Here is a 27365-nt window from a genome sequence, read left to right on the forward strand (position 1 = left end):
TTAATCTGCTCTGATCAAAAATTAATCTACTCATTTAAAAGCATCAGATACTTAAAGAGTTTTTATCCAAGTAGAAGTGAAAAATGATCTATTCTAGTTTTACTTGAGGACCCCATTGATAAGCACTTTTCCTTTAGAATGGCTCTTAGAAACTTTCACAACTGGAATAATTTCAGGAAGGAACTGAAGAAGGAAACAAGACGTTTTTGTAAAAACTTTATTGATATAGAATAACAAGCATTACAAAAACACTTCATAATCATATGAACCTTATCTAGGTTGTTGTTAAAGTAAATAAAATAAGAAAATGAAAAGAAAAAGATAAAAACAACCAATGAAATATAAAACACATCCTTGTTGAGCACATGTGCAGAAAATTGAAGTCTTTTAGCTGCTACTGTGAGTTTTTCTGCTGTTTTATCCTCATTTTAGACTTTCAGAACTTCCTGAATACTTTAGATCAATACACTTTCTTTTTGTCCTCAAACCTTAAATACATAATCACTTTCACAGGCTTTCCTTCCACTATAACGCTCTGAAGAGACAGAATAACGTCTGATGCTGCAGATATAAAAATAATGCTGGAAACTGACAAATCAAACTGCATTGACATTTCCAGTCAGAACGATTTTCCTGTTATTCTAAGAGAGGTGATTTTGTGTTCAGTCTAAAATAAAAAAATCTGATTGCTCTCCCGTCCACGCTCTTTGTGGGTAAAGTACTCTTACGGCTACTTTAGCGACCACCCGCTTGTTATCACATTGATTTGGTCCGTAGGAGGCCTAGTAATGACTAAATGGTGCGGTCTCCTTCAACTCATGGTACCCCTGGTGGTTTGGCTCTGTGAAGAGACAGAGAGGGCAGTTAGGGCTCTGAAGTACCACAAATCTATCTCTTCTACATTAGCCATTAACTGTCAAAGCTTTAGTTCAGATAAAAAGGCAGTTCATGACTTTAAACAAGGAAGACAAATCTATACATCTGAAGGTAAATCATCATGGGAGGGGAGAGTCACTCTAGGTTTAAGACTCGTTTTATTGTGAGATATATGAAAAAGCTGAGTAAGCTTTTATGTTTAGGCAGTCTTAAATGGGTCCGAACATCTCTTTCACTCTATAAAGGTGTTTTTAAAACCTTTTTCCTAGAAGTATAGATTTTACTGCCGTGGTGGTCTCAGTACATTTACATGCACAGATGAGTGTAGCTCATTCAACTGGACTGTCACAGCAAAAGATTCTAGATGAGAGGCAGGATGTGATTTCCGCACTGAGAAAAAGCTGATGTTTTTTACAATACAAAATACCCCAAATGGTGGACAGCATTAATAACCAGCAGCAGAAACTATCAAGACACTCATTAAAAGTTTGATTAAAGGCGTTTACTATCAGATTTACTGGTGTGGATTTAGTCTTTAAATATCCTGGAAAGTCAACCAAGCTCCAGGTCCACTAGAAAAGCCTCTCCAAGACCTACAAAGGTGTGGGTTGTATATTTAGAACAGCACAACAGAGGGCTCCCATGAGAAAAAATGAGTAAGTGGCGACAACTTATGGTTAAAAAGTGATGTAACTTTTTGTAACTTGTGTCTCTTTTTTGTCTTACACAACAATACTGGCAGAGAGGGTTAAATACAAGAGCTGGTTTCCATTTTTCCATTTTTGTTGTAATTTTAAACATTTTAAAAGCCAAACTGGTACCAAATGAAGGGCCTGTTGGAAGCTCTTATTACTGAGCTGAGCCAAATGACATGGCTTAAATGAGACTCCAGTCCTTAAATTCATGCCTGCCTCTGTTTTTGCTTCAATGTGTCACTAGTTTATAACCTGACAGGCCAGATGGATTTGTTTCACACATCCATCTGGAAAACCTTCAATACTAAGTGTTTGGGAAAGGGCACAGGATTTGAAAAAAAAACTTGGAGTGTGATTGGATGAATGTTCTGTCTGTCACATCTTTACGGGCCAATCAGAGCAACAAAACACGTGACGTAGCCGCGACTGAGGTGCACGTGTGCAGCTACTGAGGAATAACACGAACCATGACAACTGTAGACATGCCAGTACATGACTTTGGTTGTTTGTGAAAACATCTCACTGCTGTTCTTTGTTCTTCTTTTGACGAAAAAATGTTGTCAAGTTGTGATAAAGCTGGCGCTTAAGCAGCATCTACGCTAATCTCTTCCACTATAATTGCACCGGCCTGTGGTCCCTGCTTGTTTATGTCATGACTCAGCCGCACCCAAAAGCACTGCCCCTCATCGCTGATTGGTCCCGTCATTTTCTAACCAGGCCCAAACGGTTTAGATGGATTCGCCAATGAGAAACACAGAAACGGGCGTATTCATCTGCTTTTCAAGGTTGGCTAGTTTCAGGACATTAAACAAGCTCAACACTGTTTTTTATGTATTGCAATTTAAATGGTTGTCACAGCTGCAAACAGTGAAAAGAATTTTAAATGCACTTCTTTACAGAAATCACCTTCTGTCCTCATCTGGAGTTCTTTACTGAGACACGAAGTCAACTAATAATGACCCAAAACCCAAAAATTGCTCTGACTTTACTCTCATTAAATAATGGTTTCAATCTGGCAAAATATGGTCTTGAAACTCATTGATTAATAGCCTTTATAACTTAAATCTATTTCTTTTGGCTCATAAATCTACAGCTCTAATTTGAAATAGCACAACTCTCTTCTCCTACAGCTTAGTCCCCATTAAAGTTTGACTCTAGTGATGTTTAGTGTTGAAACTTTAGTCTTATTCTTTCTTTTATATGGCCCTGTTCTCTGTCAGAATATCATTACTTTAAAATATATTTATTTCTGTTTTTGTTGTTTATGATTTGCCATGATGCCTTGGAGTTCATTCTGACTGTTTTTAAGTATAAATGGAGAGATTACAGCTGTATAGCACTCTTCCCTTGGGATGAAATCCCCTTGTGCACAATATATTATGTTTTATTTAATCTGATCTCCAGGGAGAAAAAATACTCTTAGCATTTGTATTTGATTGACTGCAAGTATGCAAATTTTCCTCTTTTCTTTCCTTACATTCACTCCGAATTGACCTCACTTTGCATTCAGTATGTGTACATCCAGCCACCTTGTGTTTAAAGCACTTGATATTCATTTCCAGTCTGTATCTGTAGTCTGAAGGTCACTTAATGATTTTCTGCACATCCCAAATGATGTAGACAAAAATAGCGACTAGCAGGATTCGTTTGAGTGAGTAGATAAGTGTTACGGTACCCAGACTCATATTCTCCTCAATGAGCGGCCTCTTCTCACTGCAGTTCACCACTCGTCCCTGAGCTGCTCCCAGAACAGTCATGATATCCACCAGGCTCAGCTTCCCCTCCTCCTTGGCCTCCTCCACCTCCTCCGACAGCTCCTTGGCAGCCTCCTCCCGCTCCTCCAGCTCCTCTTGGGTAAGCATTGCGTTCAAGCCTTCCCCTGCCGTGGCATTGCCCACCTGCGGTGGTGGCAGCGAGCACAGCGCTCTCACCTTCCCGTACGACTTCAGGTGAGCTACGTTTGCGCGCAGGAAGAGGAGCAGGACGTTGAGGTCGTTCAGCGGGCAGCCAAGCCTTCGCTGGTTGATCAGGTCCAAGGCCGGGAGGACCTCGTAGACCGAGATGAACGTGGTGTCCCAAACGAAGAGCCGGAGCAGGCTGAAGAGGACGATCGGAGCCAACAGGACGTAGATGGCGCCGTTAGCCACACTTATCACCTGGAACACCAACTGGCCAATCATTTTACACTGAACCAGCTCAGGAACCCAGTTCTGATCCCGCAGCATGCCTGTGCGGACGAAGCAGCTGAACTCATCCTGCAGGAAGGCGGAGAGGTGGAAGTAGGCCAGGTAGAGACAGGCAGCGGTCATGAAGGTCAGGAGGAGGAAACCCCGCAGGAACAGCATGCTAACCAGGAAGTAGGACCTCTGTTTGCACTGCATGTATCTCTCCAGCAGGGGGTACTCAAAGTACCGCTTCCTCTTTGCCCTAAAACAGAACAGACAAAGACACTAAGAACCATGTTTTCCTTCATGTTCCTACAGCTATTCACATCTGGGAGCCTCCCAAACAAACCACCAGCTCTACTTTTAACTCCAGCGAGCTCCACAACCACACAGCCAGGCCTCCATTACACATGTTGAAGGTTAGATGCCATCTGAAAGTGAACATTAAGGGGAAAGGCTCAGCATGGTCTTAAACGTTCCTAAACCACATGCTTCCAGTCTATCAGGAGGTACAAAATGACAGAATGACTTTTCTGTTTAAACCTTTAATCATGTTATCTCAGCAGCAGATGGTTACGGCTCAAACAGCCCAGGACACTGACATGACTCCGGAAAGTTTAACGCTGTAATAGAAAGGAGTCTATTTTTAAAAGCATCACTGTGTTGCTGTTTGTGATGACATTTCTTGACTTTTCCTTGAATATTCTGCTTACGCCAGGACTTCTAAACCTTTTTTCTGTCAAAGCATATTTACTAAATTAGAAGTAGACAAACCAAACATGCAGAGTGTGCAGGCAAAAAGGTTACACCTCTGTCTCTCTTAACCTTCTGAGCTTTTTTTGTTTTTTTTTTGTTTGTTTGTTTGTTTTTTTAGTTTCCCCCTCTTATTTGGGATCAGGAGGACCTCAAAGGTATCAAACCAGGGTCTTGTGTTTGAACAGGAATTCGTTTTCACCAAAGGGGGCACATATGGTGATGTGATCTTTTTAATCATGGGGCAAACTCTGGAGGTCTTTCTAAAACATTGCCATTTTTTTTCTTGACAAAATACCACAAAATAGCTGAAAATATGTCCCAAAGTGTTTTACTAAACTTTTCTGAAAAGTCTCAATATTTACATTAAAAGTTAATGTCCATGAAGATTTCTGAAAAAATTAAAAGGACATTCCATCCAAAATTTAGAATCAAATTCCCACAAATTTGCAAATAAATCCACTGAAACTTCCATGGGAAATTATGAAAAATTTCCACAATAATTCCTCCCAAAAAACAAACTTAGGCAGAAAATTCGCCCACCTCAATTTCCAATGAAATTCCAAAAGATTTACAAATACCCTCAAAATCAATCAATCAATCAATCAGGAAAGATATTTGAAACCAAGTATCTAATGAAATTCCTTAAAATTTAAAAATAAATTCTCTAATTTTCATGAAACTACCAAAAAAAATTTCGAAGCACCTCACCCCTCCACAAAAGAATAGAAATCTCCAAATCATACTGAGATAAAGTGGAACTATATTAAACACAGAGTCATGGCGTAGAACGGCATGGACTGCTTGGGGCTAATAGCGAGGGCTTCATCTCTCTTCCTCTCAGCTGGTTGGTAATGCTCTGGGTGTCCTGGTTAATAAGCAGCAGCAGCAACCTAGGATAACCTATCGATCAGCAGAGGACTGGCCCAAACTGTCAGAAATCAATTGGCAGGGTGCAGTTGTGGACCTGGGTTTCTTAAAGTTATCCCAGAGGGATAACGACTAAAGTGATATTTGGGAAAGAGAAAAAAAGGGGCCAAAACTAATCGGCAGTAAACCAGAACTCCGAATCTTCCCAACTTAATTAATACTGACAAAAGAGAACCAAACCACTGCTGCCTAGCAGCTGACTAGAAAAGTTTAAGGGGTTGGAGAAAAGCTTTCCTGAAATGAGACACTAAGGTCACCAGTGTAAAATTTAACAAAAGGACTGGGCAAAGGCCTCAAGTACTAATCAACTTCAACATGTACATCACAGAAAATACTCTCTGATACAGTGCCAGGATTGCTTGTGCAAACTCTCACTCAAACACTCAGGAAAACACAAGGAGATGCGCTCACTAACTCTGATGGTGAGATAATAAGTCAGCACTGAATGCTGCTACCCAAGAGTATATAAAACCTCATCACTCCTGGTCCCAATCAGTGGCAATCAACCCCAACCAGCCCCACACACCTGGCACTGCAGTGATTGATCCACTCATTGCGGGGCAGGTGTGGTTACCCTCACACTGAACTCTCCACTGTGGATCTTATGTCTTTTCGGGACTAGTCCCAATAAACCAGGATGGTTGGATTTACTGCATTAGCGGAGGCTACAGTTAGATCAGGGCTGATGTTGGACAGTGGTGTCTAGTTAACAAAGCACTGGTGAGTTATATGATTGGACGATTTGTTGTTGTCAGTGGAAGGAGGTATCTGGCTGTTGTAAGCTGCTAAGTTATGGTAGCAGCTAATGCTAACAGGCTAATGTGAAGCTAAGTGCTGTCGTTGTTTGTGTTTAATACTGCAGGTGTAACTGACTGCATGTGTGTAAGGAAGTACATAGTTTTTATTTTGTTTGTTTAAACAAATAGGAAGTAGGCAAATAAGCGAACATGTTGGTGCAGTCATTTCTAAGGTCTGGTCATGCTGGTGTCTACCAGGCTAAAAATAACAGGGTAACGGTTACTCTAGTATAGCTTGGCTCGGCGTTTACTGTGTCAGATTTGGGTCACGTTTGGAAATAAAAATGTCTCCTTTTAGCGCAGACTTGAAGCTGTATCACCGAGTGCAGAAAAAACAACGGTAGTTGTTCTAAATGGCAAAAATTCTTGAGGACTAACAGTAATTTTGACTGGAGACAAGTCTAGCAGACTCTGGGCTTTGTGTCTGACCACTCCTAGTGTCATGAATAAAAAAACCACAGGGTATCCAGCGCTGATCAAGTGGCAACTGAACTGGTTCTAATTTCTTGAAGATGTTTTGCCTTTTGGAGAAGAGGCGAAATGTCTTCAAGAATTTGGAACCAGTCCAGTTGCCACTTGATCAGCGTTGTATAACCATGACCTGGATGACTGAGAACCTACACAGACAAACCACAGGGTATCAACAGGAGCTCAAGTTCATTTGCCATTCAAACAATGTGAGTGTGCGTGGTAATACCACAGCTGCCTCAGGTGGAAAGGATTAAGAATGTTCTACTCCACACCAAAACATTTTGTACAAGATATACAACAGGGCTAACAAACTTCAGGCTTGCACTCACAGGAGGTCAAAGTCCTGGAATAAAGACTCTAGCTGTCATAGTTTGGGTCTCCTTCAGTCTAATTAGCATAATAAAAATGGTCCCACAGTTGCTCCTTTCAGAGTCTCACCAGTCATGTTTTTGGAGCTGCTCCACACTCATTAGAAGCAGTGACTCCAACAAGTCCATAAATATTGACACGTATTAATGGCTCTATGAATATTAAATGTAATGACAACATTGGGTGATTAATATTCTTCCTCCAGGCCAACCGTCCCCGCTCTCTTACCTCTGCAGCTCGGCCTGAAACGTCAGCGGGTTTTTGGTGTTCTGCCTCATATCCAGGATGCTCTGGGCCAGCCGGATGGAGCGGTTGTACGACTTGTCCAGTTCGTCGATGATGAAGAGCAGGTCTGAGGCCAGCGTGGGCATCACCAGCTGACGCCAGATCAGAGCTGGCAGGTACATCAACACGGCCATGGCAAGGAGAGAGTACGGGAACATCTGAACGGATGATCAAAGAGAAGGAGACGGATGCAGAGAGAGGAAAAGAAAAGAGGAGGAACAGAGATGTGTCATTTAAATAACAGATTCAAGGCAAATATAACACATTCACAGCTCCGATCAAACCTGAGAACGCTTTCTTTTTCTGCAGTGCTTTCTTTACATGGTTCACATTGGGTTTACGACTGAACATCTGCCAGATACAGCAGGGAAAATACAGTGGCAGCAGTTTAAAGCAACCTAAACTCCTCTGCTTTAACTGGTGTTTGGATCAAATAAAGAAAAAAATTATAAATGAAGAGGGATCAGTGTTTAAGGTAAACAGCTCTGACTAAAGGCTTTACTTGAGGAACTGGTTCAATAAACATTTTCCACTCTTTGCACCACACTGTTGACAACAGAGGACTTAAAATTGGAACGGTGTCATGGCCATATTTCCTTTTTCACCAAACCAACTATAAATAAGTCCTATCAACAAATATGGGTGGATGACTTCCTTGCCTGACTGTGGGAGGATCTGGTCTTCAAGCTCAGGCTTTACTTCTACACAAAGAGAGAGAGTCTAAGTCTTTTGATAATATGTTTTTTTAGTTTTAGTCACATTTTAGTCATTTCTACTTTTTATAGTTTTAGACTAGTTTTAGTCCATAAAGGTCCTCACATTTAGTCTTTACTTTTAGTACAAGCGTTTATTTTCTTTCCTAAATCTGGTACAAAATGATGGTAGTATGTTCTCTGCACTCTGCCAAACCTGGGGTCCCTGCTTTCTACAGCTGAGAGGGAGAAGAGATACAGATGCATTGTTTTTGACAGATTTACCCACAGTGGAGAAATATCGTGGATTTTTAATGTCCAACAAAAACTAAATTGCATTTTAATCTAGTTCTAGTCATCTTGATGAAAATTGAACTTACTTTCAGTCAGTTTTAGTCACCATAGATACATTTTTGGTGGAAAAAAGGCTGTCAGTGAGCTTTTTTAGTCCTAGGAATTAAGACTGGTCTAAATCTGATATTTCACTTTATTTTAATACATTTGCAAAAAGGAAATTCTGTTTTTGCTTTGGCATTAGTGGAGAGCAGTGGTTCTCAACCTTAGAGACACTAAGAAGAGATCTCCAGATTCCCTGAACAAAATGTACAAATATTTTTTGAATTCCACTGTTGCCACTTTACACCAATTTTGCCAACTTTTAATCAGTTTTCATCATTTTTTCCCCACAATTTTCAACCAGTTTTTGCCATTTAACACTTATTTTTGTCCATTTTAAACTCTTTCCGCCACTTTCTTTCTGCCTGTTTTGTCACTTCTAAACCAATTCTTGCCACATAATCCTAGTGTTGCCTCTGTTAACCCATAATTGCAACTATTAACCCCATTTTACCACTTTTTATGCTCATTTTTTCCCATTTTAACCACATTTCACTCCCTGATATGCACATTTTTGCCAGTTAGATCAATTTCTGCCAATATCTGCCTTCTTTTCTTTCTCAGTTAGCACTATTTTGCCAGTTTATATCAATTTTCTCCCATTTCACCAAATTTACATCCCTTTTTGCCAATTTAAAGTCTTTACAACCAATTTTTAATTCCCTTTTCTATTTATGCCCATTTTTGCCTTTTTTCTGCCATTTTTTCCCATTCTCACATGATTTTTGCCACTTCAAACCCATTTCTGCTGTTTTTTAAGCTCAATTTCACCACCTTCCCCACCTTTTTTGCCATTATTAACCCTTTTTTTTTCAATTTTTAATCCATCTTAATTTTTTTTTTTTTTTTAACAAAAAACATTTTTAAGAAGGCTATTTACTACACAAATGATTTAAAAAAGAGATTTGTTTTAATTGATAAGAGTGATTATTTTTACAGGTTAAATATGAAATATGGATATCCCAGATTAACTCTACAACTGACCATGATTTTGCTGACCCCCAGTTTGGCAGGGCTCCAGAAACCTCCCCCTTTATCCCCCCTTATGGACGGCCTTGTCTGCACATGACTTTTCTTGAATGTGCATGGCTGTGTTCAACCACCTGCAGGTACAGTGGGGGTCCCCGTTCTCTGGCACCTTTATTTTTGGGGTCACGGGCTGAAAAGTTTGAGAACCCCTGGTGTAGAGTAATGAGAATGAAAATGAATGCAAAGGTTTGCAGCATCAGGCTACGACATAAGAAAACGCTGAACTATACAGTATATCAAACACTAAACAAGCGGTCTTGTGTATTGGGAGGAAGTGACAGGAGGTGGAGTCTGTCTTTGTACAGGTGAAGCCAAAGGTGAGACCTGATTCATACATTTGAGTGAATGAATTGTTTTGTGTTGTAGTTGTTGACAAGGAGGAAGTGGTGAGGCCTAATGCCAAAGTAACATGAACCAGTGTGTTGCAGCTTATTAGCACTCACTTTTTCTCTGTAATGAAGAATTTCTGGCCTTTTGTTCTGCATGACTTTGCTTGAGGCTGACAAGGGACACAACGGTTAAAAACATTCTGTGACTAACAGTTTTCAAAATATCTACATATATACACAAAGAAAAGCCCATGTGCTTTTCAGTTAGATTTATTTGTGCCATTCCTCAAAGCAGTAGAGACCCAGCTGGTCGACAGCCCCTCCCACAATGCATTGCTGTAAACAATAAGGCGATGCCCAGGGCAGAAAGCCGAAGTAAATGATCAAAAATGGATAAAAGATGGATAAAAAGATGCTTATTATCAGATCTAACAATGTGGATTCAATCTTTAAAGACCCTGAAAAGTCACCAAAGTTCTGTTGCGTTATCAGCGTTTTTATAAACTTGTCACTTCTTGTTGTATATGACAACGATGTCCTCAGAGAGTTAAGTTCCGGGCTGACTAGAAAATGTTCTGTAAGAGCTACCAATGCATGAAGAATACATTTAGAAAGGCACAACACAGCACTTTCATAGGAAAAAACAGGTAAATGTCTACAACTTCTGGTTCAAAAGTTACCAAGCAGTTTACAAAGGGGTGTGGCTGCGGCACGGATCCGTGCCGCGTGAGCTCTAAAGCCTGTTTCAGACTGGGAGCGTGTTTCGCTGCTTGTGTGTGCCGCATGTGTCAGCTCCGGCTCCTGCCGCTGCGACTTTCACACAGGGCGTGACAACTGAATCTCCCTGCTCTCAAAGCCCTGTCCTTCTTCGTTAGTTTGACCTGAATAGCCCCCCTACAAGCCACTTAATTCAGAGTATAGTGGAAGTGTGTCCGGATTTATTCAAAACAAAAGCTTTCTGTACAAGTGAAAGGAGTTTCTCTACAGAAATGCTAAACCGGGCCTTTAATTTGAAAAGCACAAACCAGAAAAGCACTTTCTGTGTTTGACTTTCCTGTGACATGGACAGAAAGTTTCACTAATAGTAGATCTTCAGAGAACAACTTTATCAAACAGGAGCATTTAAGCTTGTGGCCTTCCTCAGGGTTATCAAGAAACACATTGTAAACATGTTCTATGTGCATATTTGCCACAACAATGTAAATATAGCTCTCCATCTGTCATTTTCCTGTCTAATATGGTACATAGCCCCCCGCGATGCACGGAAATAATAGGCAAGACTTCAAATCTCTAAAATCGCCATGCCTGAGCCGCATGTATCAGGCAGTCTGAAAGCCCTGACTTGTTAACATGCAATCAAACTGAAAATCCAGGGGTGTCACGGTCGAGACGCGCATGTCACGCTCCCAGTCTGAAAAGGACTTAAGGGTTAAGGCTGACCTGGAATAAAACAACCATTGTAGTTAAAGTGCGTAAGGCAGATGGTAAAGTGCTGATGTTTTGCACATGATCATCAGTGTGCTTTAATGAAACTGCACATTTGCAAGGAGTCAGATTCTTCATGACAGCAGCTATACTGGTATTTTAACATGTCTCAGCTAAGTTATGGTTGGGACCTTCTGTTTTGTTGATTTAAATACCAGGTAATACCAGCTCCTGTAAAATATATCCATCTCTCTCTGCTCTTGTCAGAATGCATTGAAAAAAAGAACGCCTAGTGCTGCAGCTCCACATAGTGGTCAATGCTGCTACTTTTTGCCCTGCATGAACCATGGCAATCATTTGAATGAGAGTTAGAATTATTACCAGTATGAAGTCCTGATGGCAGTCAGGTTTTTCCAGTGAAATATTACATACATGTGCTGACTTATAGAAGCTTGTGTGGGCCTTCTAAAGATTTTTTTTGCAGCTCATGCCTCAACAAATTCTACCACAATAAAGAATAAACTGATTGAGAGTTTTCGCAACAGTTTTTACTCCATGTTTATGATTAGATTCAGATTTGTTGGTATGTCAGTGCATCTGAGAAGCTGCCATTTGCCATCAAGACTGTAAAAGTTTGTTTTCAGCTGCTGCTGATATATTCATGAATAATCTCATCCCTCATGTGAACTATGTGTGCTTGTCTGCTGGTTTGCCATCCATAAATGAACATTACATTTGGCATAGCAGGATAATTACGCTGTTTACTGGCTTTCTAAAAGCTGGCAGTATGGAAGAAAGGGGGCTCCAGGGGGCCGGGGCCTTTAAGAGATCTGAGATGAAATGTCCTATTTCAAACTGAGGCTAAACTGAGGGACCTTTAATGGTTTAGAAATGTTTTTGAATGCTGAATTCTGCCAGGCTGCTCCTGTGGAGTCCCAGGATGAACATTTAGAGCTGTGAAACGAGCATATAGGGTCTTTATCATCGTCAGACAATCTAAAAGGGAATTACAAGACAAGCAAGCTTAATTAGAATTTCTCATCTTACTTTGTGTACCCACAGCGAGCGCTCCTCGAAGTTCCCATCGCTGTCAAACTCGTGATGCATGAGAGAGTCCCAGCAGTACGTGTCCACATAGCTGGCCTGCTTGATGGTGAAATTGCTCGGGGGGAAACAGCTGATCTGAGGCCCTGCAGAATAAACAAATGTTGATCTGTAACATTATCTGCTAATGTGGGGAATTACTTTCTGCAGCATGCTTTCATCCTCCAAGTAATCTCTCAGCTCTCACACAAACATGGAGCCAGATACGAGCGTCTTGGTGGAGCATGCATTCACAGCAGAAATCACACGTTTCCAAACAGCACCCTGGCATTACAAACCCGGGATGATTCTACGCCAGAATCGGGCTCCTCCACCTTATATTTAGTTCACCTTGATACTCCCACATCAAGTCCAACCACTTGAATCCCTGCACTGCTGCCATCTGTCATTTTCCATGGGTGCTCCACCCTTAAACATCCAGCGTTGGAGGGAGTCCAGCCAGGGTGTGTCCAGAGAAACATGGAGCTTCTATTTTTTACAAGCACGCTCCACATCTGCCCAGTTTTCTGTAAGCAGAAACAAGCTGCTTCTAATTTACTGCCAGGATATGATTTCAGCTGCCAGTCCACCTCGTTACACAAGCACCAATTACACGGGCCAATTATACCATAGGCATGTGTGTGTGTGATTATCAGCCACATTTAGACGTATGGATAGTGACACCTCAAATATAATTATGGTTGCAGTGGAGCATGTTTAACGTGACCTTGTATGGATGAATACACTAAAACAAAGCTTAACACCGCTATTCTTAGACCAAACGGTGGAACACTGACCTCAGTTTATCATGTATTATTTAAGTCAGTAAGAGTCCCCTAGGGTTAGTACATCCAATTTAACTGCAGGTTGAAAGATTAATGGTGCAAATAAATCAAAATACATATGATGCATTAGATATGAGACTATAAAAGCAACAATGCTCATCCAGGGGAGTTTTCAAAGCAGATAAACCCTCAGAAAGTCTAAAATAGATTATTACACTGAGGGTGTCTGGGACCAACAATGGCAGCATGCATAAAAAAAAAAAAAAAAAACATCTTTTTCCAACTTCTTTTTCATGAATCATTTAGATCAAGATCATACCTGATCAAAAATGCAAAATCCTAAAGTTTCTAATGTAAAAAACACTCAAAAATGAAACATCTTTTATATACTGTATGCAAAATGGATATCGCTGAAGGGAGTTATCTCAGCCTTGAATATGTTTATAATATAATAACTCTTGTGCTTCTCGGGTATTTTTGGCCATTTTTCTTAGCTTTTCTGTTTTTAATTTGTGATCATTTTGCCAATTTTACAGCTTGTGGCATGAATTTTTACAGGAACTATTCTTTCTAGTTAAATTTTTGAAATCCAACATGTTTTACTCTTAAATGTCATTCATACTCTCTCATTGAATCTTTACCCTCTGGACACCTTCGAGGCAAAAATGTACACGTACAAAAAACTGCCATTAAATCACCATCCATCAATATTTTTTTCTACTTTTTTTCCATACATTTCTTAAACAATTTTAGACCTGCTCAAATCTACCAAACATTCAATAATTTTCAAGATTTTAACCCTTTCAATGCCAGTTTGTTAATTGAAATATTTTATTCTCTACTGCAAAACACGCAAAAAGTGATTTATTTTCCATAAAATTAATAGTGGAAAGATGGGGCTTTGGTGCTGATGAGAGTCTTGGATGCGTCAAAGATTGGCAAAAAAATTTGGTGCGCCGGTGGTCAAGTGGTTAAGGCGCGTGCCGTGTACACAGGCGACCTGGGTTCAAATCCAGCCCGTGCATGTCTCTTCCCTGTTTCTGACTCTATCCACTGTCCTATCAAATAAAGGCCAAAAGTAAATAAATAAAGATTAGCAAAAAAATTAATTTCATTGCACTTGCATTTTTTATGTAGTGCCAGCTTTAACATTCGGGTTTCCTCTTGACACCCTCAAGGCAAAAATGTACATGTTAAAAAAAAAACTGCCATTAAATCAGCATTCATTATTTTTTTCTACCTTTTTTTCACAAATATCTTTAACCCTCTGGTACCTCTTGTGCCAAAAATGCACACTTAGTTCTTTTTTTTAAACTTTGTCCTCTTTCACAGTTAATGTTATCATGTATTGTATTTTTTGTTCATTTTTGCACAATTTTCAAAATTCTGTCCCAGCCACAACAATCAGCCCAACATAAATAAAGTAAACTTTTTTTATATAGCATTAATATCCCTGGCGTGCAAAAAAAAATGTGCATTGAAACCCATTCAAACCATCTAATTTTAATGTAGTAACTTGAAAAAAAAATCTTTTTTTTGTGTATTTTGCAGCTAAAAATGCAGTGACATCATCAATGAAACATGGCATTTAAAGGGTTAAAAAAATTAAAATGAATGAGTATTTGACGTTAATGATTAGGGCTGACCTTAAATGAGAAAAATATAATTCAATAACAGTAAAACAATTTTGAAATGTATGATATTTATAACATGATTTAAAGGTGTGCATTTTTTGCGCAGAAGGGTGAAAAACGTGAGTATTTTACAATAATTGACCCCACAAAAAAAAATAATAATAATGCATTTTACCAATGTTTACCAATGTTGCTACTAATCAATGACATGCCAGGCTGCAGTCATCCATAAATAAGTTATTCACTTTCAGTGTAGTATCTTGAAAAAAATCAATGTTTGTTTTTTTCATCAAAAAAAATGTTGTTTGTTTACATAACAAACATGGCATTTAAAGGGTTAAAAGATATGACAATTATTGAGTGTTTGTTTTTTTTTTTGTTAATGGCACAAATTGATGAAGCAAGGAAAAATGTAACAATTAAAAATAAACTAATATAACTTTTTTATTTACAGTAATAACCTCCCGTGCATTTTTTGCACACTAGGAGGAAAATGAGGCAGCAGTTTGTAGGGATACCAGAGGGTTAACAACTTCAGACTTGCTCAAAACTACCAAATAGAATTTGAGGAGGGCACAAGGGTTAAATAATTAGATGATAAAGGGGACATATTTTACCCTTTTAAGACAAGTTTATGTTGTTCTAAAAGGTCCCCAAAACATGCCTGTGAAGTTAGTTGTTGAAAAAGGAGCAAGAGGAGCGTGGAACCTAGGGGCGGGTGCTTACTCCCCATGTGACATCACGAGGGTAAAATCTGAGACCGACTTGTTTCAGCACACATTTTCTGAAAGGTGGAGAGAGAGAGGGTGGAAGGGAATGGATTTTTCTGGTCCTTTAGGGGATTGTGGACAAACCAGGGGCACATATTTTTGTTAGAAAAGCCTGAAAAGTGATTTTTGCATGTTGCCTTTAAGAAATTGTTATACTCAGGGTGTAAGTGGCCTAAATAGACACGTGTAAAAAATCTATTAAAAATACTATCCATAAAAAATCTACATTTTGCATCATTTTTTTGATCTGATGTCATCATTCATATCAAATACTCATTAATTCTTCTATTTTAATCCTTTAAATGCCAGGTTAAATGTTTTTTGTAATGTTAAAACAAAACAAACAAACAAAAAAAAAAAACAATGAAATATTTTCTAAATTTTACATGCAAACTAAATTTCCTTGAGTGGCATTATCACAGGCTTTAGTGTGTTAACTATGAGCAACAACTTTTTTCATGCATTATTATTTTTTGTTTAAGATTATGATAAAGTGTGTTGGGGCTGCACAGTGACACAGGGATTAGCGCTGTTGCCTCACAGTAAGAAGGTTCCTGGCTCTCTTCCCGGTCAGGGCCTTTCTGTGCAGAGTTTGCATGTTCTGCCCGTGCACGCGTGGGTTCCCTCCCACCACCAGAAACATGCTCATTAGGTTTATGGGTGGTCCTAAATTAGCCATGAGTGTGAGCATGCCTGGTTGTCTGTCTCTGCTAGTATATGTCTGTCTCTGCTAGTACATGTCAACCCTGTGATTGACTGGCGACCAGTCCAGGATGTACCCCGCCTCTCGCCCAATGACAGCTGGGATAGGCTCCAGCCCTCCCATGACCCCGAACGGGATAAGAAAATGGATGGATGGATAAACTGTGTTATACAGGATATTATGGCCAACAAAATACAACAAATTAAAATAATTTTCCTTTTTTTTTTTTGCTTTTTTTTTTTTGTATCAAGATCAGACCAGATTAGAAAATATTTATTAATTCTTGAGAATTTGACCGTTTCAGTGCCAGTTTTAGTGCAAACCCCTGATTTTTGTAAAGCAAAGAACTCCAAATGTATTTTTTTAATGTACTATTATGCAAAGCAGATATCCTTGAAGGACATTATCACAGCCTTGATTATGTTAATAATAATGAGCAACAAATCTGATTTTTATGCACTATTATTTTTCCACATTTTAATGATGTGTTACACTCAAGGTAACTGGCCAGTTATATAACAAACTATACATAAAAAATCCTATCAGACCTGATCATTAATACCAGATATTGATGAATTTTTAGGAATTTAACCACTTAGATACCAGTTTAAGTGATTTTTGTACAGTAAAAAACACACACAAATAAATAAATATTTTCCATACAGGCAAACTGGACTGAGTGTGATTATCAGAGCCTTGATAATGTTGATAATAAGCAACACTTTATATTTTCATGGATTATTATTATTTTATTCATTTTTAGGTTTGTTTATATTCATATATTAGTGCTCTTATAGGAAACAGCATGCAATTTCTTCAGTCTCCCCTCATGCCAAATATGGAAAAATGGCTGACATTAGAAGTAGAACAGGAAAATCTGCAAATCCAAAGCAATGACTTCAGAGTGAAATAAAAATGGAATAAAATGCATGCTTTCTATTGCAATGCCTGGGGAATCCAAATTTCTAGTTGTGTTGGTTTCAATGGAGCATTTTTGGTCACCAAAACCACGAGTGTATGCAGAAAGTGTGGATAGTGTTTTAACAACTCGTTTCAGGTTCTGATAATAAAATTTCAAGATTCTATAGAAAAAATATTTCCTTCAAAATTTGTGTTGTTAGCATTAACAGCATCAAAATAATCTTTATGAGAGGAACTCCTTCTTTATTTACGTCTGTGATGGGCCACTGGGGGCAGAGATTTTAAAAGTGTCATGATGATACAAGAATTAAATCGTATTTACAAGACTGAAGTCATAAGATAAGAAAGTAGTAGTTTCATGAGAGTAAAATAGCAAATTAAGGAGATTAAAAGATTAAGATTGTAAATTGTACAAGATTGTATTTTAATTTTGGAGAACAACTTGTCGGTGACTGTTATTGACCTGTTCTGAACCAGATTTTAACTGTCATTTTTTTTTAAAGCAGGGAGATTCTACTCATTAATTGTTTTTGTAGGCAAGGATTTCATGAGGTACAGTCAGTATGTTGTGCACCATTAACACTCACTCTGGTAGACCATGTTATGAACATAATTTCCATCAATGATAAAGAGATCTAAAAATAGACCAGCCTGACTTTTTTTAGTCTTTTCCTTGCATTCATCTAGAAAACCTCCCAAAGAGGTGATTGGATGAACGATCTGTCTGTCTCATTAATCACATTCCAATTAAAGCAACAAGACAAAATGAGGTGGCGGACATGTACGTTAGCGTTTATGAAGGCCCGGCTGTAGTTTATGAGCAGCAGAGCCTGCTAGGTGGTTAAAATTCATGCCAAAGCCAATCTGAAGACATGCAAAAACTTCTCTGCTAAGCTTTCAGTGCTGTTCTTTGCTCTTTATTTCATGAAGAAATGTAGTTTAGGTCTGATTACACTGCTGCTTTTCTACAGCTCAAAGCTAATCCCTGCAGCCGTGGCAGCCATTGTATACACTGGCTAACAGTACAGCTGAACCCCCTTCACCAATCACAAAATCAGGCTGAATCTTTCCCATCATGAAAAGCTTTCAGTGCTGTTCTTCGCTCTTTAATTCCTTAAAGAGTTGTAGTCCAGTTCTGATAAAACTACCGCTGTCGCTACATCAGGGTTAATTGCTACTCTAGCAGCCGTATTTACTGACTCACACTGAACGCATGCTGAAGCAGGCTGTAAGAAAAATGAATGCATCGTTCTCATCATGGAAGGCTTTCCAGGCTGTTCTTTGCTTTATATTTCACAAGACATGTGGTCCAGTTCCGATAACACCGCCCCAATGCTACAACCACGTCCAAGCTAACGGCTACACCAGTGGCAGCCATTGCTATTGGCTTCCAACTAAACCCCGCCCCTTTTTCTTTGTGAATGTTGCTGATTGGTCTGAATTAATTTCAGGTTTGGCACAAATGTAGATTGGAGCTTTGCAAAATGGATCTGCCTGATGACGGACATGGAGTCTGGCAATCCATCAGCTTTGCAAGGTTAAAAGTAGACTCTATCTTTAACAGATACTCCACTTCCACTTTCTTTGCTGGTTAGTTGCTTTTCTAATATAACCTATAAGATAAAGTCTGCTGTAAAAGTTATGTCAAACTTGGAGGAACTTGGAGGCAAATACTGTGAGTCTGCTGAGGAGAAAATACCACCAAGGACACGTCGAGAAGACTTTTCTTTCTTATTCAAGAAGTAACGACCGTATGATAAAACTGGCATTTTAGAAGTTTTTTTTAAGGTTTTCAGAAGTAGTTTAACAAACTTTTCTCCGTTTAGCTCCACTTTACCACCCCTTGCAGGTATACTAGAGCAATCAAAGCCGTTCTTCTTCCAGAGTTGCAAACGTGTGAACATTTAGAGCAGTGGGAGGGTCTGCAGGTTCAAAGTGGAGCTGAGTGAACATCATGTTAGCGGCCTTATGTTTGATCTTGAGCCGAGCTGAAGCGCGTTCATACGGAGGCAGCCGTGGTCCGGTGAGTGCTGTGGTTGAAATATAAGCTGACATGTTACTGTATGTTCTCATGCAGCCTCCTGTGGGAATCTATTTTTCCCACAGTAAGCTGCATGTGTGGGCGCTCATGATGACAAGTCAGTCTAAATAAAAAACAACAGCGCGGGCCTCCTCGTCACATCTCCTAACATTCTCCCCCTCAGCTCAGCGCCCCTGTGAGCCATTTGGCAGAGTTAGGATGCTAAATTTCTTCTTCTACTCATATCTCGTACTCCCACTCCCAGCTCGCATTGGCACATCATCCCCTTATTTGTGTGTTTTGTAGTATAATTCTTGGCTGAGAGTCCAGGTGCAAGTAAACCAGACTGCAGACAGCAGAGCAATCACACAGCGCTCAGGAACCGACAACCTGGCAGACATGCAGCCAAGATCCATTAGCTGAGCTGTGCAGCCCCGACACCACATCATGTTCTGCACCCACCCTCTTGTTAATCAACATATCCTCTAATTTGACTCAAATCGAGGGGAGCTGCCACAGAAGAACTTAGCCTTGTAATTAGAGCGTGCCGGCGCTAGTGAACGCTGCTTTCAATCATCCCCCGTGGCAATTAGCATCAGGAGCAGCAGGCTGATTGCAGACCAACCCCGAGGAGAAGACGTTTAGTTCAAAGTGGAGGGAGTCAGCCTCCTCAGTAATGGACTTACTGAGACTAGAGATGTGCCACGTTTACTCTGGATCATCAGATGTGCTTTTTGTGTTCTTCAAATGACCACGGACAGCTGGTTGTGGTTGTGTTTCAAATAAAAATCCAGCCCTTCGCTCGTTAAAGTCTGAATTTACTGCTCAGCTGACAGAGTTCTGAGAATAAAGCAACATTTTCCTAAAGTGTATTTCTTGGAAGTGCTGCTGCCTGTGAGTGAGTTTACATGCTAAATGTAGAGGAGCTATGATCCTTCTCATCATGCCTGTTCCCTGTGCAGTCTCGCTTCTTTGCAGATGACATCACGCAGCAGCGGAGAAATCTCAGTGGGGGTCAAATAGTGATTTCTGCAAAGCTACCAAACAGGCCATGTTTAAAGCTGTTCATATATGCCAAACATTCAAGGTGAAAAAAATAAAACATTATTTTTTAAGGTACTGCTTAAACTTACTGCTTAGTGAAATTTTCAGGCAAAAATAAAAAGTAAGAAATAAATGAAAATTACGATGAAACAGCAGCAGGCGGGAATTAACAAAGCCTCTTTCTAAAGCCTGGATGAGAGGCATCACATCCCGCTTGTGTATGGTCCTTTTCCACATGGCGGTCTGCTTTACTTCACTAAGTTTAGCCGTGGTTAGCTCATTAAGCTCTGACCTTTACATATTTTTTAGCTAATACCAGTTCAGCCTTGCTTGTTGTGACGGGAATAATTTATTTTCATTTCTAAATTCATATTTTTTTAATTTTGCATCTCACAATCATGACTTAAACTTATGATTTTGACCTTTTAGGTTCACATTTTAAATATTAAGTCATATTTGACCTTTAAAAAATGTTTACTATGTCAGAATTTGCCTTTCAAAAACATTATTCTGACATTTAAAGTGAAAAAGTATTAGCCCAATTTCTGATTTCAGATTTTTTTTTCATATTTATAACACCTGAATGTTTCAGATCATCAAACCGATTTTTATATTTCACAAACACACTCAAAGTAAATACAAAATGCAGTTTCTAAATGATGATTTTATTTATTAAGGGGAAAAAATCCAAACCTATTTGGCCCTGTGTGAAGAGGTATTTGCCCCCTGACCCTAATAACTGGTTGTTCCACCCTTGGCAGCAATAACTGAAATCAAGCATTTGTGATAACTGGTGATGAGTCTTTCTCATCACTGTGGAGGAATGTTGTCCCACTCTTCTTCACAGAATTGTTTTAACTCAGCCATATTGGAGGGTTTTCTAACATGAACTGCCCATTTCAGGTCACACCACAGCATCTCAATTGGATTTAAGTCCGGACTTTGACTTGGACGCTCCAAAACCTTATGTATTTTTTGCTTTGTGTTGTTTTTTAATCCATTCAGAGGTGGACTTGCTGGTATATTTCTGGTCGTTGTCCTGCTGCATAACCTAAGAGCACTTGAGCTTGAGGTCATAAACTGATATCTCGATGTTGGCCTTCAGGATTTTCTGGTGGACAACAGAATTCATTGTTTTATTAATCACAGCAAGTGGTCCAGGTCCTGAAGCAGCAAAGCAGCCCCAGACCATCACACTGCTTCCACCATGTTTGACTGTTAGCATGATGTTCTTTAAATCAAATGCTGTGTTATTTTTACTCCAGATGTAACGGGCCGCACACCTTCCAGAAAGTTCAACTTTTGTCTGGTCAGTCCACAGAATATTTCTCCAAAAGTCTTGGGGATCATCAAGATGTTTGTTGGCAAATGTGAGACGAGCCTTTGTGTTCTTTTTGTCAGCAGTGGTTTTGGCCTTGAAACTCTCCCATGATGCCATTGTTGCCCAGTGTCTTTCTTATGGTTGAGTCATGAACTCTGACCTTAACTGAGGCCAGTGAGGCCTGCAGGTCTTTGGATGTGGTTCTGGGTTCTTCTGTGACCTCCTGGATGTGTCGTCGTTGCACTCTTGGAGTCATTTTGGTTGGCCGACCACTCCTGGGAAGGTTCACCACTGTTCCCAGTTTTCTCCATTTGTGGATAATGGCTCTGACCGTGGTTCGCTGCAGTCCCGAAGCCTTGGAAATGGCTTTGTAACTTTTCCAGACTGATAGATTTCAATCACTTTGTTTCTCACTTGTTCTTGAATTTCTTTGGATTGTGACTTGCTGCGTTTCTTTCTGAGATCTTGTAGCCTACTTCACTTTGTCTGACAGCTTCTATTTAAGAGATTTAATCAAGGCACGGCTGAACTGGTATCAGCTGAAGAAATATGTAAAGATCAGAGCCTAATGAGCAAAACCACAGCTAAACTTAGTGACCTAAAGTGTGATAAAGATTTGCCCTCTTTCTGATTCTCCAGAATCAGAAAGGGTGCAAAAACTTTTTCACAGTACTGTAATGTCATGTTTTGACCTTTTGACCTTATTAGTATGATGTACTATTTCAGATTTTGAGCCATTAAACTTGTCATTTTCTCAAAATCATTTACCACCAGAGTGGTACGTTTTTTCCTCCATAATTTGTTGCTGTCAAAAATCAGGTCAGCAGTTAATGGTTCAATGTGGCCTTAGGTTTTATGCTGTCAGGTTAGACCTGTATTCAGGGTCCAGCCCCTGCTGTGGTTTAGTTTGTCGCCACTGATGTCAGTCATTTTAAAAGGGGAGTGACAGTTCAGAGCAGCAGCTACAGCTCTGTCTCTCTTCAGAAATCCCCAGAGAAAACATCGGACAGTATAAAACACAAATGAAGCAGCAGAGCAGTCAATAAAGCTCGAGTAAGAGGTGATTTTGTTCTCAGTAATTTTGTGTTGTTATATCATCGTCACTTCTCTCCCATCAGCTCAGCAGAGTCTCCAAATGAATTCATCTGTTTACATCTCCCTTTATGATGAGATGTTGTTTAAGGATTCTCTCCCACTTCTCTCACAGCAGCCTCATTTTCCTCAGAAAAGTGCTGTGTGATTACAGCTCTGCTTGTTATCACTCTTAATATATAGCTGCCTTAAGTAGGATGCATCTGAGAGCAGAGATAAGAGGCTGCTGGAGTAAAGCTCTGATACGCTCACTTGTCACGGTTCAGGACTTTTAACTCGGCTCAGAAATGGGTCACTTCGTCAGAACATGAAAGAGTATTTTTGTGTGGACCCTTGTGTTACCTTTGGATTAAAGAGCAAAGGAATAATAAGTATCTTCATATTAGTATGTATGGTATTCCTCCTTATCACAAGCTCAACTAAATGCACTTTAGCAGGTAAATAATAAACAATTCAAGGACAAACAGAGCATACTTCACAGAGGACGCTGCACAGAAGCTGAACCACGAGGACAGAATGGAGAATAAGCACTCATGAATAAAGGGTGTAATTAAGGTCGAACTGAATGGAATATCAAATAAATAACCTCACATATCCCGTAAAAAAGGGTAAAGATGGAGTTTTGGCTCACCCAGGGAGATCTCTCGAGCGAAGGCCATGCACACCAGCATCAGCGGCAGCCCCACAGACACAAACTTGATGACCTTGTCCAGAGGAAGCTCCAGCTCCAGGTGCTGAATCTGGTTTATTACCGAGCCGTCTTGCAGCAGGGAATCAGATAGCAAGGCCTTGGCTGCTGCCTGGGCGATGGACATTTTGACCACCTACGCAGAGATAAGAAAAAGGTGATTTTTGACACATTCAAGCAGGAGGAGAGAGAGATAAAGTCAGATCGCTGTGAGAACAAATCAGAGTCATGACCCTGGTAGCTTTCTGGTTATCTTATCTGCTCCGTCATTCTCCTCTGTGTCTGAGACCTTTAAAGAAAAAACCTTCAGTTTCACTGATCTCCTCTATCAGAAATGCAATCATTATTCAAACAGTATGTTTGCAGGGTAAAATCAGAAATGCGCTTCATTATAGCTGGGGGAATTGGTCTCATTAAAAAACAACATGAAAGGGATAAAAAGGAAGGCTTAAGGAGCTTGAATTTCAGAGAACACCTTTTACAATTAGCTCAGTCCCTCAGTGTGGCTCATTTGGACTAGATATGATTTCTATTTGGATAAAGTTAATACTTAATGCTGATCAGGCCCTCCTACAGATGATGATTTGTTGATATATCAGTGCCTGTGTCTTGTATCAGTAGCATTGGTGCTAGTGTCCTGGCTAACAGTGACTTCATTTTGGAGCTGAGAAGTGTGTCACACTGTTACTGGGTTCTGATGTTATAATTACTTACTTGCACCACTCTTTATACCACTTTTCTGCTCATTTTTTCCAAGTTTTTCCGACATTTTTCCACTTCTTTTGCCACTTTTTAACAGCTTTTCACCATTCTCCCTCACGTTTTTGCCTTTCTTGACCCATATTTCCACTTTTATCCCATTCAAGCCACTTTTAACAGCTTTTCACCATTTAAAAGCTGCTCTGAGTAAAACTTAACCCGGCCCATAGTGTTTCCCTGAATGGTTCTGAAAGTATCATCACTCACTCAGTCACTCAGTCATTCGGTCACATACAGACCCATAGGGCTGTCCCCAGTCAGTCTAAAAGTTTCAACGTAGAAAGAAAGTATGCTATCTTGATGTGAGATTACTCTTCCAGTCACCACAATCCATTTAAGACAGTAAAGGCCGACTGGCAGTCTGGGGTCCACATGGTGGCCCTCCTGCTGACTCAATGTGACCTGCAGGTCACTTTTCATATATCAAGAAACATAAAGAAAACATGAGTGGATCTGCCATGAAAATAGAACAAAAAAATCTGTAATAATCTTCCATTATTACCCCCGCCAAGGAGGTTATGCGATTGGGTGGGTTTGTTTGTTTGTTCGTTTGTTAGCAACATAACTCAAAAAGCCATGGACAGATTTTCATGAAATTTTCAGGAAATGTCAGAAATGGCATAAGGAAAAACTGACTAGATTTTGGGAGTGATCTCGATCACCATCTAGATCCAAGAATTTTTTAAAGTATTCTTTACTATTGGGAGATAGGGCTAATGGCGGAGGTCTGCACTGTTACCACTTTACACCAGAAGATGGCGGACTTCAGTAACTTATTCAAAGTTTTGGAGTTTATAGAGTTTAAAAGGCGCACGCCTGGTCGAGGAGACGAGTCGGAGCGTAACAGAGAGAAGGACAGCAAATTGTAGCGAGAATACTCACAATGCTGGGGGGAATAGAGGAATATTCACCCTCTGCCATGACTTCCACACATAGCGAAGCAATGCTTTGCTTCACCGTGTCTCCACCCCACCGGGGAGGGCGTAATCAGCGAATTAGATTTTGTGAGTGATCCGGATCACCATCTGGATCCAGGAATGCTTTTAAAGGATTCTTCACTATTGGGAGATAGGGCTAATGGTGGAGGTCTGCACTCTCTGAGTGCTTTTCTAGTTTATAAATGTTATGAGCCAAAATAAGAGATATATTTGGCCATAAATATTGCTGCAAAATCTTTAGTCAATGATGAAATGCATTTGTTTTGATAAAGGTAAACATGCAAATGAAATAGACCAGTGTTTTCCAGCATTTTTCATTGGAGCGCCCCTACATGTACCGAAGAAAGGCGGAGTCCCCCCAGGACACAAGCGAGACGAAACAGTGACACACTGTCACCAAAAATCAACACAGACTTGAATTGTTTCATTGATTTAACCCTTAAAATACCTATGCATGCTTTTCTCATCCAAAATATTTCTATAAACAACTTAATTACTGCTTTATCATGGTTTGAGTCAATATTTGTAAATCTAATTTTGGCAGCCTCAGAGCAGACAAAGCCCCCCCCCCCCCCCCAAGATCTTTGGCGCCCTTCCTGGGGGGTCCCGGACCCCAGGTTGGGAACCCATGAATAGACCATAATAACCAGTAAGTGTGCTATTCAGTGCATTGAACACAGCTTAAATTGGTCTCAATTATTTGTTTAGCTGATTGAATTATGTTTAAAAACATTAATGGTATAACAGATTGTGATGAAAGCCTTATATTTGCTCTTTATATTCAATGATAAATGATTATGATTATTAAATTAAGTGCATCCTACAATTTGTTAAGAAACTACGTGGCCCTCTGGCAGTGAGAATAAAACAGACGTGGTCCTCTCAGAAACCAAAGTTTACCACCTCTGAGGTTCAAGCTGACTTGTAAACATGAGTTGTTACTACTTTTACAAGAGTAAACAATAAAGAATTAAATATATCTGATAATTTATAATATAAGAAAACAGAAAGACCTTTAAAAGTAATCCTACAGACAACTCTCAGAGAAGAGGATGGTTTTCCTGTTCAGAGGAATCCAATTAAGAGTGAAATCACTGATATTCCCGTTTGGTAATTTAAAAAATGATGAAAGTTAAAACCATCTTACCTGAAGTCTCCCCGATCTCTCTGCTGAAATGATTAGATTGGATGTTTGCAGAGAGTTCCCCTAAAGGCCCGCTCGGTGCTGGAGAGCTGTTTAAGTATTCAGGGAGGGTCTGCGTAAATGAGAGGTTGGATCTGGGCTGAACCAGGCCGAGCCGGGCCGGGCCCAGCTCTAATTACAGAGGGGACATCTGGGAGCACGGCGGCGCCCAGATGGTACTGACTGCTGCATTTCTGAGTCCACGCTGAGAGTCAGGGTGGCTCTGGCCCACTTCAAACAGCTGAACCATGGCCCGTGGTTTTTTCAGCCTCTGTCATTGTGGGACTATTTTTACTGCAGAGCCTCAGAGCTGCAGCTCGCTGACACACAGAGGTGGTGTTCCTGACCTCTGCAGCTCTGAGTGTTTGAAAAGCTAACAGAGAGAGAAACTGGGTTTGATTGAGTGGATCTCACATACAGGAGCTCTTATGATGGCGTTGTTTTGTTTTTCTGAATCGGTTCAGAAAGAAAGGACTCACACAGAGAATAACAGACTGTTTTCAATTTTCCCATGATGCAGCCTGTTTCTACAATTTAAGAAATACTTTTTATGCTCATTAATCTACTCAGTACCCCATGCTGATTCAGACCCTTTACAAAAACACTTGAAATTTACCACTTGAGCATCTTATCTCTGGATCTTTGCTGAGATGTTTCTACATTGATTGGATTCCACCTGTGTAGATTTAGTTGACATGATTTGGAAAGGCACACTCCTCTCAGAAGTTGATGGCAGAAGTCTGGCACAACCAGGACTCTTAAGAGCTTTAGTGTGAAAGGTGACCAAGAACCTGAGGGTCACTCTGACTGAGCTCCAGGGTTCCTGTGTGGAGATGGGACAAAGTTCCAGAGGGTCAACCATCACTGCAGCCCTCTACTGATCTGGATTTTATGGCAGACTAGCTATAAACAGAAGCCTCTCCTCGGTGCAAAGCATATGGAAGTCTGTGTGGGGCTTGCAAAATACCAGAAGGACTCTCAGACTGTTAGAAACAAGATCCTCTGGTCTGATGAAACCAAGATTGAACTGTTTGGCCTAGGCCCATCCCAACAGTGAAGCATGGTGGTGGCAGCATCATGCTGTGGGGATGTTTTTCAGGAGTCGTGCCAGGGAGACTGGCCAGGGTTGAAAACCTGTTCCACAGCTTTCAGGACCACAGACTGGGCCGAGGGTTCACAATGACCCCAAGACCACAAGACAGCAGAGGAGTG

At 40.1% G+C, this 27365-nt stretch overlaps 1 pseudogene; it reads right to left on the minus strand.

The window, feature by feature from the left end:
• Positions 1 to 755: 755 nt before the first annotated feature.
• The window catches only part of LOC121519183, a 74100-nt pseudogene continuing 47490 nt past the window's right edge, over positions 756 to 27365 (minus strand).

Source organism: Cheilinus undulatus, linkage group 12 (genome assembly GCF_018320785.1).
Source record: "Cheilinus undulatus linkage group 12, ASM1832078v1, whole genome shotgun sequence".
Taxonomy (NCBI): Eukaryota; Metazoa; Chordata; class Actinopteri; order Labriformes; family Labridae; genus Cheilinus; species Cheilinus undulatus.